Source organism: Anomalospiza imberbis, chromosome 1 (genome assembly GCF_031753505.1).
Source record: "Anomalospiza imberbis isolate Cuckoo-Finch-1a 21T00152 chromosome 1, ASM3175350v1, whole genome shotgun sequence".
Taxonomy (NCBI): domain Eukaryota; kingdom Metazoa; phylum Chordata; class Aves; order Passeriformes; family Viduidae; genus Anomalospiza; species Anomalospiza imberbis.
The window spans coordinates 111,699,597-111,712,774 of record NC_089681.1 but is presented as its reverse complement, the minus strand read 5'-3'; the positions used below and the strand labels follow the sequence as shown (position 1 = coordinate 111,712,774).

The 13,178-nt window shown below is 37.6% G+C and overlaps 1 protein-coding gene across 12 annotated transcripts in view; it reads left to right on the top strand.

The window, feature by feature from the left end:
* RBMS3 (RNA binding motif single stranded interacting protein 3) overlaps positions 1 to 13,178 on the top strand; it is a 703,009-nt gene that overhangs the window by 508,389 nt on the left and 181,442 nt on the right. The window lies entirely within an intron of this gene.

Here is a 13,178-nt window from a genome sequence, read left to right as displayed (position 1 = left end):
AGACATTGGAAAAGGAAGGAGTCCAAAATTCAGTGGTTGAGTTCCAAATATTTGAATTTTGTTCCTTATCCAGCCTTCTGAGCATTCTAAAGATTGTGGCAGAGTAAATTATGCAGCTGCTTCTAAGCAGAACTTTAAAAGGTCATTTTGTTTCATGAGCTCCGAGTTAAATTCATGCATGCTTTTACTTCTTGTCTCCCCTTTAGAGATTTACATTTTTATAAACCATGGTTGCTACACCATATAAAGTTCTTGCCTTTAAAACAACTAAATACTTCTGAAAAGTAAGAGCAAAAGCATTACAGTACGAGATAGCAGTGGCTATTCTCATTCAACACATGCGTCATTTTTTTCACAATTTATTCTAAAACCAGTTTTATTTGTCATTGAATTTCATCTATCACAGATCTTAACATCCACACTGCAGAATTGGCTGTATGTTCATACTGTTTCCAGTTGATGGGGCCCAACTCAGTTTAGGTGCTTTCCTTGGTCATAAAGAAAAGCAATTTAGGTCACTTTTAGACTGTGACTAAATGTGTACCTTTTAAATTGTACGTAAACCCATGTTTTCCTTTGATATTTTTACATCTTTTTTTTGAGTTGTCAAACTAGCAGTTAATTTTTTTTCTTTTCATTCCTGGTGGATTTTTGAAAATCTCTCCTTTACTGGGATGTTTAAGAAATGTAGTTATTTGTTCAGGATTATTCTGAATGTATGAATTTGTAAATGAGAATGAATATATATGTCCCATACTTCTTCACAGGATTTCCTGAGCAGAAATAACTGTGTGTGAGCTATTTAGCTGATGTGCTGCAGGTCTGAGACATCAAGGAAAATCTTGGAAAAAGGGTCTTTTTTTCTTTTTTCCTAGAAAAAAATTTCACTGAAAAAAACAAGAAAGAGGAATCCATGTTAGTTGGTAGTCCTTGTCATTCTGCTCTTAACATGAGAGTCTTTCAAGAAAAGAATATGGTGACTTCTGTGTGAATTTTGTATCCCCCAAAATATGTTTATTTTAGTTGGTTATTATAGAGGAAAAAAAATATGTATATATCTTTGAAAAATAAAAGAGTTGTGGTTGTTTGCTTTGGAGTTTCTTATTATTGAAATTTGAATTTGTTTCATTTTGGTTTTGTGTTGTTTTTTTTTCTTTTTTCTTTTTTTTTTTTTTCTGGTGACACTGTGACAGAACAGGATTGTACAAAACCTTCTCATCTATAGCATGGCTTTAGCTTCTCCAGGGACCCTGCTCAGATTGCTGTTGATTTCCCATCCCTGCCAGTTCCTCAGCAGGAAATAAAACAGGGAGTTGCTGCCTTGATCCAAATAGACTCACACAGCATTTCAACAGGGAAACAGAGCTGAAGAGGAATGTTTAGACTGATAAGCTTTTAGAAAATATTTCTGGGAGTGCACTTTTTGAACTGGTGAGCAGAGACAGTCTGTCTGTGTCAGGCACTTCTCCTCCTCCTTATCATGGAATTTACTATGAAAAAAAAAGCTACCACCACCTCCTTGAGCATGGAAAGAACCTTTCAAAATGCTGTTTCTCTGAGCAGCTGCTACTCTGGAGTCATGCTGGAGGTAGTAAATGAATAAAGCTGTTTTTAAAAAAAGTGAATAAAGCTATAGCATCTCAACTATGTTGGAGAATCAATCATAGGCTTGAGCTCATTTGTTCCACTAGAGTGTAGTCTTATAAGAAGAGAACGGCTTGTTCCAGAAAAAAGTGTGAATAATGTGATAAAACAAAATGAACTTCAGAATATATTCTAGCCAGCAGCCAAGAAATTATTCATACTGACAGATATTACAGGTAGAGTACATTTTCTGTCTAGAATACCACCTTCTACTTTCTCTTAGCATATGCATTATGGTTTCTGTTTTCCTACCTGCTCTGTACAAGTGCACCCAGCTGTACACATGTGATTGTGATGCACTTTCTTCTTGTATATCATACAAAGAAATCATTATCCCAGTTAGAACAACTGCCCTTGCTTGTACAATTATTCAAATATTTTTAGTTGTTTTGAAAATTTAAATATTTAGTGTTGAAACAGAAGCATTGTTTCTCTTCTGTTTTTACCACAAACTGATGCACATACATGCAAATTTATGTGTAAAGAAAGATGAATATATCCTTGGACCAAAAGAGTAGATTTGCTATAGTCTGAAGTGATAATTCTACAGTTTTGCTTTACCTGAGGCAAGGAATTCATGGATTTTTGGCCCATTACTTGAGGTGGTTTCCACTGTATCCCTGTATATAGCAGACATAATAAAACAGATCTAGATAAATAAATCCCTGCATTTCTTTATCCTCATCTTGCATTTTCTTAAACTCATCCTCACAGAGCTATATAAAGTAGTCATGCTGATGTCAAATGAGCTTTGTTAGATATTGCAGCCTTTACTACAAACTCATTAGTATTGCTGTGTGCAAGACTTGCCTAAACTAGGTGGCATCAAATATTAGCAGTGCAGCCCACACTAATAAGCCAAAAAATTACCTGGAAGGAGGAGGGACAAGAAGGATTTTGCAAGGAAAAAATAGCCTGGAAATGGACAGGTCTAGGGGAAGAAAGTAAAGGCAGGGGGGAAAAGGTAAACAATGATAACACGCATCTAACTATTCCTCAGCTTATGAGTGATGTGTTTGAAAAATGTAATGTTCTTTCTACTTCTTTTTCTTATTGTATTTACAACCTGCAACTTCATTCAGATGATTATGTGACATGTGGTAAGTATTTTACTGTTGACACAGATACCTTCAGGCTTTTTTCCTAGAGAGGTTTTTTTTTGTTCACCTTATGGAACATATGTATTACACATGAACAGCTGCTAATCTTTTATGAAAATGCATTTGAAGCTATATATGAAAACTAGGGAGTTTGTCTAAACTTACATGAACTGAACTGATTACAGGAGTCTGTTCGAGAAAATATTGCAAATAGATTTTTATATATTTTTTAACTGATGGACAAGAGTAGTACTAGCACTGCCAACCAGTGATCAACTTTGAATTGACCTTTATAGGTCAATTCCTTGTTTTTGACCCAAGTGCAGCAAGGTGGCAAAATCTTTCAGGAAGCTGGGAAAATGGATTTATACCTGTAGGAAGTGGACACAAGCACTGTTACATTGATTACACATCTGCAATTTGCCTTTCACTCTTGGAAGTGACCTAGCTGACACTGGTTTCATGTTTCACTCCACAAAATGTTTTGTTTGGGTCGGTTTTCCTTTGAGAGCCTGACTGGGGAAGAATGAGGTCATGCATTTTGAAAGTACATCACTGTGTGAGGATTTTCTTTATGCATAGGCTCTTTCTGAGTCAGAAGCTTATTTTGGCATGAATAGCTGATTATGCCGCGTCCTATAAACTGTGTCGACTGAGGACATACCTATAAGTAGTGGAAAACAGAGAGACTGTAGTAACAAAGGACCGCAGCAGGTGTAGCTTAGGGCATGGATAAGCCTCTGCTTAACTTCTGGTGCCTACCAAAACCAAGCCAGTGCCTTAACTCATCAATGCCATATGTAAAATGAAATGTCTGTGAAAATCAGGTTCTTCAAAGTAACCAGGTGTCAGCCAATGTGTGCCATTGACTTTATACTGACAGTGCTATCCACAGGGCTCCCCCACCAGCCCTGTGTTCTCGATCACATGGAGCTGCACGGGAGTTCGCTTCCAAATGGCAAGGTAGTTGACATATTGTGTCTTAATTTAAGCCCCATTACCATTCATTAGACATGCTCCCAGTTAATTATTTTAAAAAATAAATGTAAATAACAAGTTTTAATTATACCCTCGAGGCCATTGATGTGTACAATGTTGGCATTTCATGTTAGAGAGGCTGCCTGAAAATAGAATAAGGAGCAGTATAATTCAAGGAAGAGGTTTTGGGAAATATTATTGCTAACATAATATTTTATAATAGTAATTTCATCAATTATAAGCCTTAATATTTAAATAATGTTCTACTGAGAATCTGTTATGAAAAGCATTTAGGTGATTTCTTGGCTGTTATATTTCCCTGTGCATTTGAAAGGTTTATTTCATTAAAAATGGTTTTCAACCAGCTGTAACATCACACGGTGCTTTCAGGGTGGTCATTGTACATGTTCACTTGTGGATTTGTGTCCTGTCACTTTTGAGCACTGACATCTTTCTAGAGAAATGTTATAATGGTCTGCACCTCACCAGTGTCATTTCTTCTTGCTTTCTGGTCTGTGATTTCACTGTATTCCCCAAGAAATTTTGTTTCGTTTTGTTTTTTTTAACTCTTAGACAAAAATTTCTTCTTGTCTCATTGCATAGTCAAAGAGGGCTTTCTATGCAAATCCAAAAGTTTGGATTCTTATCCAGATACCTTATTATCTGGCATGAAATGTCTGAACAAAAAAAGAATCCCAAAGGAAAGTAACATTAGATGTACATTTTGGGTCAATTTGTCTCTCTTAAGATCTTGTGCTATGTGATGTACATCGGATCTCATTCCTTTTCCCTAAAAAAGTGATCTTCTCTGTAAGGATGACCAGTTGTATACTTTCAGATTCTTCTTTATAATATTTTTTTGTGAAATTGCATTTAGGCCTGTTCTGACTAATAGCCAAGGCCGGCTTTTCTTGGATGCAAAATTTGGTACCGTGGAAGGGTAAAACTCGACACGTAGGTCTAACTCAAGACCAAAGGAGCAGTCTGGGATTTGCTCCAAAACTTCTCCTGGTGCTAACTGCTGGAAGCAAGCCCCCAGTGGGGGCTAACTGCTAACTGCTGGAAGGAAGCAAGTACTCTTAGGCCATGCTGCCAGTTGTGTTGTCTGTGACTGCCTAAACACCAAGGCTCCAGCCAGGCAGTCTTCCGCTCTAGGCAATCTCCAGCCAGCTTGCACTGTGTCCATAGTTTTTATTCAGATATTCACCACTGACTTCTTCATACAGAGAATCCCTGATAGTACTGGGCAGTTGTACTGCCTGTACCCAGAAGTCACTGGCATTGGAACTTTCTGTTTGTGGAAGCTTCTGCTCCTACCTTCAAGCAGAAGTAAAAGAAATTGGAAGCTAATGTCTGTTCATAGGGGACACACTGATGAGAGGGACCGGCAAAGAGGAGTGTGGGGAGAGAGGGACGGGTGAAAAGAAAGAGGTGAAAAAGGAAAGAGAGAGAAGGAAAGGAAAGAAAAGAAAAAGCTTTTTTATGTGCTTGAGGTGGCCGTTCATAGTGACTTTTCTTGCAGCTTCTGCAGACTCTCCTGGTGGAACACACAGACCTGCAGCAATACCTCTTCAGAAGGCTTTAACACTGGCCTGTCTACATTCTAGCTCATGGTAACCAAAAAGCTGGGCAGAGAGCAGTTCTAATCAGAGTGCATTTTGTGGAGCTGCCTGGCTTGTGCTGAATATTGTCCCTGATGCTTCCAGGCTCTTGAGGATTAATATGAGGTGTCACATCCCCTGCTGATCCTGCTAGCAGCAGATTCTCTTTTCCCAGTTCTGCCAGGTGCCCTGCACAACCTGCCACCTTCCTCCACTACTTCTTCAGCCTTGTTTTTACATTAAGACCTAGCAAAAAAACTTGGGAGGAGTTGCAAGGCTGTCCTCTGTGATTTAGCAGGGTCTAGCATCTTTTGATTCTTGGGGGGAACATGAGGGCACCCTTCTTCCAATTACTGCAGATAATGCATCCGTTATCTCCTGAAGTAACCTGTGTCATATCACAGGCTGTCCTGGCTTCCTTGAGAGGGAAAAAAGGTCTTAAAAAAACAAACCAAACAAAAAACCCTGAAACAAACAAACAAACAAAAACCACCAAACCAAAACAACCACAAAGAAGAAGCAATAACAACAAAAAAACCCCCTTCCCATTCAAATCACATTGTGATTTTCCTGTGCATAGGGCTGCAGTGATACCCCACATCTGCAAGAAAGCAGACATGAACTTTTCCTCTTGCATTTTGTGATCAGGGTAATAACATGATAAATTGTAGGCTGAGATGTATGTGTCTAAACTACATGGAAGCCCATTTTTCTAGTTGATTGCTCAGATTTTATATTGTCCTGTGATCTTTCCATGAAAAATAATCACGGGTCACCATGTCTGACTCTTGACTGTGTTATTGTTTGTCCTATATTCAGTAATAATATACGGAAATTCCAAGTAATTTTATCTTGTATTTGTAAGGAAGGGAATGTGGGGGCTGCTTTAGAAATTTGAAGCATTATATAAACTGCTTCAGGCTTTTAAATACATACCTTTTCCTACTCTAAACCATCCTAAAATTAACAATTTGAGGAGGGGGTTATTAAGATCTGCCCCATCACTACTTCTGCTGGTTGTGTCTGCATTAAGGTTGAGATTAAAATTATTTAGTTTTTAAATCTGTTTTAAAACATGCACAAATGAACTTATGAGAAAATGTTGCCCTAAGCATAATTTTATGACCCATACATTTTGAATATTTAAAGCAGTACTAATAAAAATAAAGCAGTGAATATTCTCAGGGGTTTAATTTTGCTGGTGTGTGTTGATCTGATAGTTTGTGAGTTTTACTACATTTCATTAGGGAAATTTTACCAGAGAAATGGAGTTGAATATACAAAATACTTTATCCTAAATTGGCAGCATGAATCCTCAGTAGAGCTTGTTTACACGTACTGATTCACTTGAACACTTACTTTATGAAGAAACGTTTTGGAAATAATTTTATTTCATGCAGCACTTAAGCAAGAAAGGTAGAAAAAGATTTGCTGAAACAATTGCTTTTGGATGGGAGTCTTTCAGATCCTTAGAAATGTTTTATGCATTTATTTGTGTTGAACATTATTTTCCTATCCATCAGTAGAGTTTCAGATAACTTCAATAAGGCCATTTTCAGATAACTGTACTGAATTTTTATTGATATTGAAGTGTGAAGTTAAATTCCATGAAGTCAACAGCACTGAAATTTTACTAGATCTCAACCTCAAAGGAGAAAATTCTTCCAAGCTTAAAAATGTTGGAGGGAAGCATAGTCTTTCCTGCAAAGCTTGAAAGTTTGACTAGACATGCCTCTCTGAAACTAAACCTCCTCAGTATTACTTAACTTTCTGTTTATAATGCTGTAATAGTAATTAGCTACAGGAACAGCTCACACATGCATGTTTAACATGCTTTAAGACAAATAACAGATAAAGTGTATTTAAAAGAAAATTGTCATAGTGCTGAAAACAGTAAGGAGAAAAGTGCTTTTCCTTTCAAAATCAGTTTGCATTGTCCCTGGATTTATCATTTATGCTTTCCCTTTTTTTTTATTTTTGGTTTTTGAATTTTGTTTTCATTTTGTTTGGAGCTGCTTTTAATGTTTACTGAATGCTCTTTCCCTCAACCCTCACTCTTAAAATTCAGCAGCAAGTTAGATTAGTGTTTACTTTCCCCTGGAGAATGCTTGCTTCATATTTCCTTTTTAAGATAATGTGGGACCTCTTTGAAGTGAAGCATTTCATTGGAATTAGGTATTCTGTGGGGTGAAAGAATGATTTCAGCCAGTGAGAGGTGAAAAGGAAAAGATATGGTTCTTTTTATTCCAACATTACATTTTTTTGACTTGATATTCCTAGTGATTTTTTTCTTGGTATTTGAAGCCTGACTGCAAACAGGTATTGGAAAAAAACATTTCTGAGTTCACACAAGACTTCTCTTCTTGATTCCAAGTCCAGCGAGATTTGGAGAGACATTTAAACTCCCGACATTTCAGGGCTGACTTAGCTTTAATACTTCTGTCACGTTTCTCTACCTCTTCTATAGTGTTGACTGGTATTTAAATGGTGCTATTAGAGGGTGCTATGCACTGCACTCCTGCAGTCATGTTTTACAAGTTTAATGAGGACCAGGCAGGATATATTTCTAATGTGGCCTGTTGTATTGAATGGAAGGTTCAATTTCTCTCTTAGTCCCAACATGAGATTACTTTACAACGTGCTGAAACTGAGCGGTGCTTGCTGAGGCTGGACCCGCTCCTCACAATGCTCAAGTGAGCTACAAAGCAATCTCAGTTTGTCACCTATTACAGTTTTTTCTTATTCTTTTTTTAGAGCTTAGTTGCATTGCATTTATAATATTATGGAGCTAGTAAAGAGAGATGTTTCCTGTTTAGTTTTGATAAAGGGATTTGACAAGTAAGAATAAAATAGCATTTAGGTAAAAATTTGGATTCAAATAAACAAAAGAACAGCAACCAGAAATATTCAAAGATGTATAATTTGTGCCAGTATATTTAGAGTATAATACCAGTTACCAGTGAAGGGAATATTATCTCTACATTTTTCTCTATACATATGATGGCAGAAATGGCAGAATATGACAGCTACTTATAAAGTTGCATTTATAAGGTAAATAATTATAACAAAAAAAAAAAAAAAAAAAAAGTATTGAGTATACTAGCTTGTCCAAGATGAAATTTGGACATTTTGACCTACATACTCCCCTAGTTCATCTTTCTTGAAATTTCTTTTTCATATATGAAAGTTTTGGATAGCATAAATCACACATCACTGATCATCTGAAAAGGTGAGGGTAATCTTTCTGTTGTGATGTCATTTTCACTTTAAAAAGGGTAAAAGTTGCAGCTTTGGACCGGACAAGGTAAAAGCAGTTATGCTGAACCTGGCCAAATGTAGTGTGGCTATTAGCAGAAGCAGAAGCACTAGGCTGAAGCATTGTGAAAGTATAGTAGGGTATTTCTCCAAACAGTACAGTAATACATTTTTTTTGTAGTTAGGAGGGGAATTCATTTCCGTAAAATGAGACTAGAAACACCCAATATCTCAGTGATTTAATATTTGTTTTTATCCCTGAATGACTTTAAACTTTTAAATCCTAATATTATTGCCAGGGAAAAAACAATTTACTGTAAGACTTGAAAACATCTTCAGTTGTTCTTATTCTGTGCACTTCTTTTACTGGACGCTTTTTAACAAGGAAAGCTTATCCACACAGGAAAACAGCGAGCAATAACAAAGACATACAATATGATTGTTGGAAACACTCACACATTCCTAAAAGAGTCGCCTCCTATTTATGATGCTAAAGTCTACATGCTTGTATTTGATCCAAATGTGAGGGAAGCACTAAAGAAGGAACCTATTAATAAATGCAAAGGCTATGTGGAAAGATGTCTCTGTCTGTGAGCAGCTACCCCTCTTCACAGCTGGTCTTTCATATCATTCATAGATACTGGTTCAGCAGAGGATTTTCTGCACAAAACTGACCTTAGAAACTCATCTAATTAGTCTGCATTAACCTTGAAACATCTGGCCAGGTGTAGGGCTTGACTCACCTCATGGCAAGTGATGGAAGCAGGGAGAATGTGTCACCAATGTGCAAGAAGGGCTGCTAATACCAGCAAGTACAGTCTGAAGCCAGAAATGTGCATAACGTCATGGTTTGCATTTTGAGTGTGCTTACAGTGAGAAAAAAATCTGTTTTCCCCCAAATTTTCATATTGAACTCAAAGCTGTGATCGTTGATGTAGTATCCACAGAGCATCAGGCACTTTCAGATGCAGTACCCTGAAGTTCTCATGTGGGCACCACCATTATGAAGTCCAGCACTATCATTGCCATTGAAACAATGCTTCTTTATAAGCAAAAGCTATAGGAATTTAAGGGAAGCAGTAATGTTTCCTTTGGTTTTGAGCTGTGGAAATAGCAACTGTCAGTATTCTTTGAAGTGTTTCCCTGCTGCTAACAACAGTGGGAGCTGGGTAAAGAGTGCATTGGACTTCCCAGGTCTCGGCACTCTTATAATCACACCTTGCTCAGCTGTGATGTTGCTCATCTTTCAATTTCATCTTTGTGGGAGTGTTACAAATAATTTCTTCATCTGGTCTTCTGCTGCTGGGATGACCTGTTTTTGCCCTCTTAAGAAGGGGCAAATTTAATGTAGGTGCATTTTCTTTCTTGGGAGTACATTAAAAGCAACAATGTTAAAGCTCTGAATTCATGAAGTTTCTGTGGCTTCTTAGAAGACAGTGGGAGCAGCTTGGTTCTACTCTCACTCAGATGTTGACTTTGTGGAATGCTTAGGGCTTTATTCTACTTTAAGGGAGACAGTGATGTTTTCTTAGAAAAAATGTAGCATGTTGTCCTCATTTCAGCTACTTGCATTATTCTATATTTAGTTTTCGAAGGGAAAATCTTTCTGTAAACTATTGTTATAGAGGAGATGACTAAATTGCATTTTGTAGCCAATCCCTGAAAAAGTGCTATAATACCAGCAAACAAGTAGTCACCTATTCTTCCTAAAAAGATGGATGAAGATGATCCTAGTACTTGAGATAAAAAGAATATGTTTAAAAGAATAAACATCAATTTTTAGATGGTGGTTGTTTTTATTTTGCTGGCGTTTTGGTCTGTCCTTGTTATAACTAGTTAGTACAAGACACTATTAAAGTAAGAATTGCTCTTTTTTGTTTTCTTTAGCTAAAATAATATTGTGTTCCATTATGCTGTATCATATGTATGTGGTGCATAAACACACTCAAGAAAATAAGAGGGACCTGAGAGAGGTTTGGGTGGAACATTCAGCAGCAGAAGTGTCCAATGTAGTTGACCACTATGATGCTATAGAATTTAACAGAAATTCCTTGTCATTGTAACTGGCTGATGTCTGAATTCACAGCATGAATTGGCATGCACATTTTGGTTCCTCCAACTTCATTTTTTACTACTGTTCATTGAAGTCTCGGCCTGTAGGAGAGGCCTTTTCTCCCCCTTTCCTCTCAGCTTTACTCAAAGGAGATGCTAATAAATACAATAAAGGAATCTCTCAAGGACTTTCTTGCTTCCATTTAGCACCTCACTTTTCAGAAGAAAACTGCACAGGGCAGTGAGTGTTTTGGTTTGTGGGTTTTTTTTTTCTTCTTCTTTAGCCTGTCCTTTAAGGCTGCCCTTAAAAAGAAGCTGATGGCAATGGCAGCCTTCCTGATGAAATCTTCATTAGGGAATGGGTTGCGGCTATCCATCATTTTGCAGGAATAACTGAAATGGTGTCTGGCAGCAACAGCTCTGGCACTCTGGAGCTGGACTGAAACTGCAGCCTCAGGGAAAATGTACTCTCATCCTTTTTACCCAACAGCTCCCCCAGTTTCCACATAGCTGCATCAAGCAGCCGATTCACGCAGAGGGGAGTGGATGCTTTATAAGTAGTTGCACATAAACTCTCCCAGGGCTCTTAAGCATTTAACTCAATTTTTTTCTTTGGGAAGTAAGAAAAGAAAATCTCCAGATGTTTTGAGTTTTCTTTTCTGAAATGGGTGCATTGCAGACAGCTCCTGTGCCTCCCTAGGAATCAAGTAACCACCCAAGCAGTCCTCCTGCTCGTGCAATGGTCATCTCTTGATAACCAAGGTAGAGAAGGGAGTTTCATAAAAGGATCATCACTCGCTTTTTTCCATTAATATCTTTCTTTTACAAACACAATTGTCAGGGGAGATTGTCAAGGCTTTTTATTTGGGCAGTATGTGAGACCTTTGTTAAACTCAACTCAATTTCACTTCCACTGCCAACTATCTTAGGGATCCCTGGGGCAGCTCGGTGCACTGTAGCCATGTCCACAATGTGCAGATGTTCTGCAGTGTGGCTGAAGTCACTGCTCATGCATGCTTTGCTGTGTCGCAATGCACAGCAAATCCAGAGCATTGAGCCATGAATGTGTCACCCGATGATTTGTGTGAAACAATAATTCCAGTGTTTGTTGCGTTGGGATTTACATGTGGACATATTGACTGTTTGTAAAGAACATACAGAGTATGATGTTGAGTTTACCAAATATGTTCAATAGTTGTAGGCATAGATTTCTCTCCAAAAAAATTTCTGGATATAAATTGTCAGAGTTCACACAGGAGGCATGGGTAGAAAAATGAGTGTGGATGTTGATATTTATACTACATACTTTTTTTTTTTAAAAAAAAGGTTTTATTTGTTTTATTAATCTTTTCATCAATAACTCTAAAAATGGTTGTCTTTCAAAACTAAATACTTGCTCCAGCACCAAAACTTTTCCATAGGTAAAACTGTGTTTCATGGGAAGCATATTGATTTGTAGTAAACTTTTCTTTTTCTGAGAAAGAAGTCACTTGCTGTCATGCATTCTAACACATTTTCTTATACAAAGCAAAAATTGCTTTCAGTTTCAGATAGCACATTTTCCCCAGCTTAACATATTTGATCATGCTTGTGGAAACATTTCAGGTGTTTTCCTCAAAATTAATAACAATTAAAAATGACAAAATAAAATTCCATGCTACTGGAGTTTGTTATGTAGCCCTCAGGAAGGGAAGACACACTCTGTCTTTGCCTGAATCCCTGTGAAATTAAACCTCTTTCACTGGACATAGCAATTACTTTAATTATAGCGCTGGGGATTTGGATAGAAGCTGGTCTGCAGGGCTCTGCCTCACACCCAGCAGCGTGCTAACTTCAGCTTCAGCTGAAATACAGCCAGAGAGAAACTCAGCAGCTATAAAGTGACCTTCCTAATGATAATTCTTGTCCTCTAGGAGAAAAGAACTGGGTGGAGGAAGGAGGGAAAGCAAGGAAGACTGGGAAATGTTACTCCATGTCTAGCTTAGAAGTAAGGAGGAGAATTGTGCCTGGTGCTGAGCCATCTCTGCACTTTTCCTTGCTCGGTGGTCAGACAGCTGTCCTTCGCTTCCCCTTCAGCTTGCCTGGCTTCAGGCTGGCAAGGTGACAAGGATAGATGCATAAAGAGGAATGAAAGAGTGCCTTTGCAAAATGGCAATGGTGCTATTGGCATTGCACTCAGCTGCCCCCTGTTTCACCATGGTGTAGGTTTCTCTTTCCTTTTCATTTTGACTGGTAAAGGAGGAAAGTGAAGTCTGACTGGTCACTGTCCACTCGTTCCTACCTTTCTCACGCATGAAAATAGAAAGTGAGGGTGTCAGTACTATTAAATCAGGAGGCCAAACAGTCCAAACTGGATACCATGTAGTCATCAGAAATGTTTGTGACTAGTGTTCATAATAAAATTTTAAAGTAAATTGACCTTTTTTCTTTTTTTTTTTTTTTTTATTGTAGAAAGACAGGTCTAAAAGCTTTGCTTTTTCTATGTGTTCAAACCTAAATGGGGATGTATTTTCTTTTTTTTTTTTTTTTTTTTTTTTTTTAATTATTA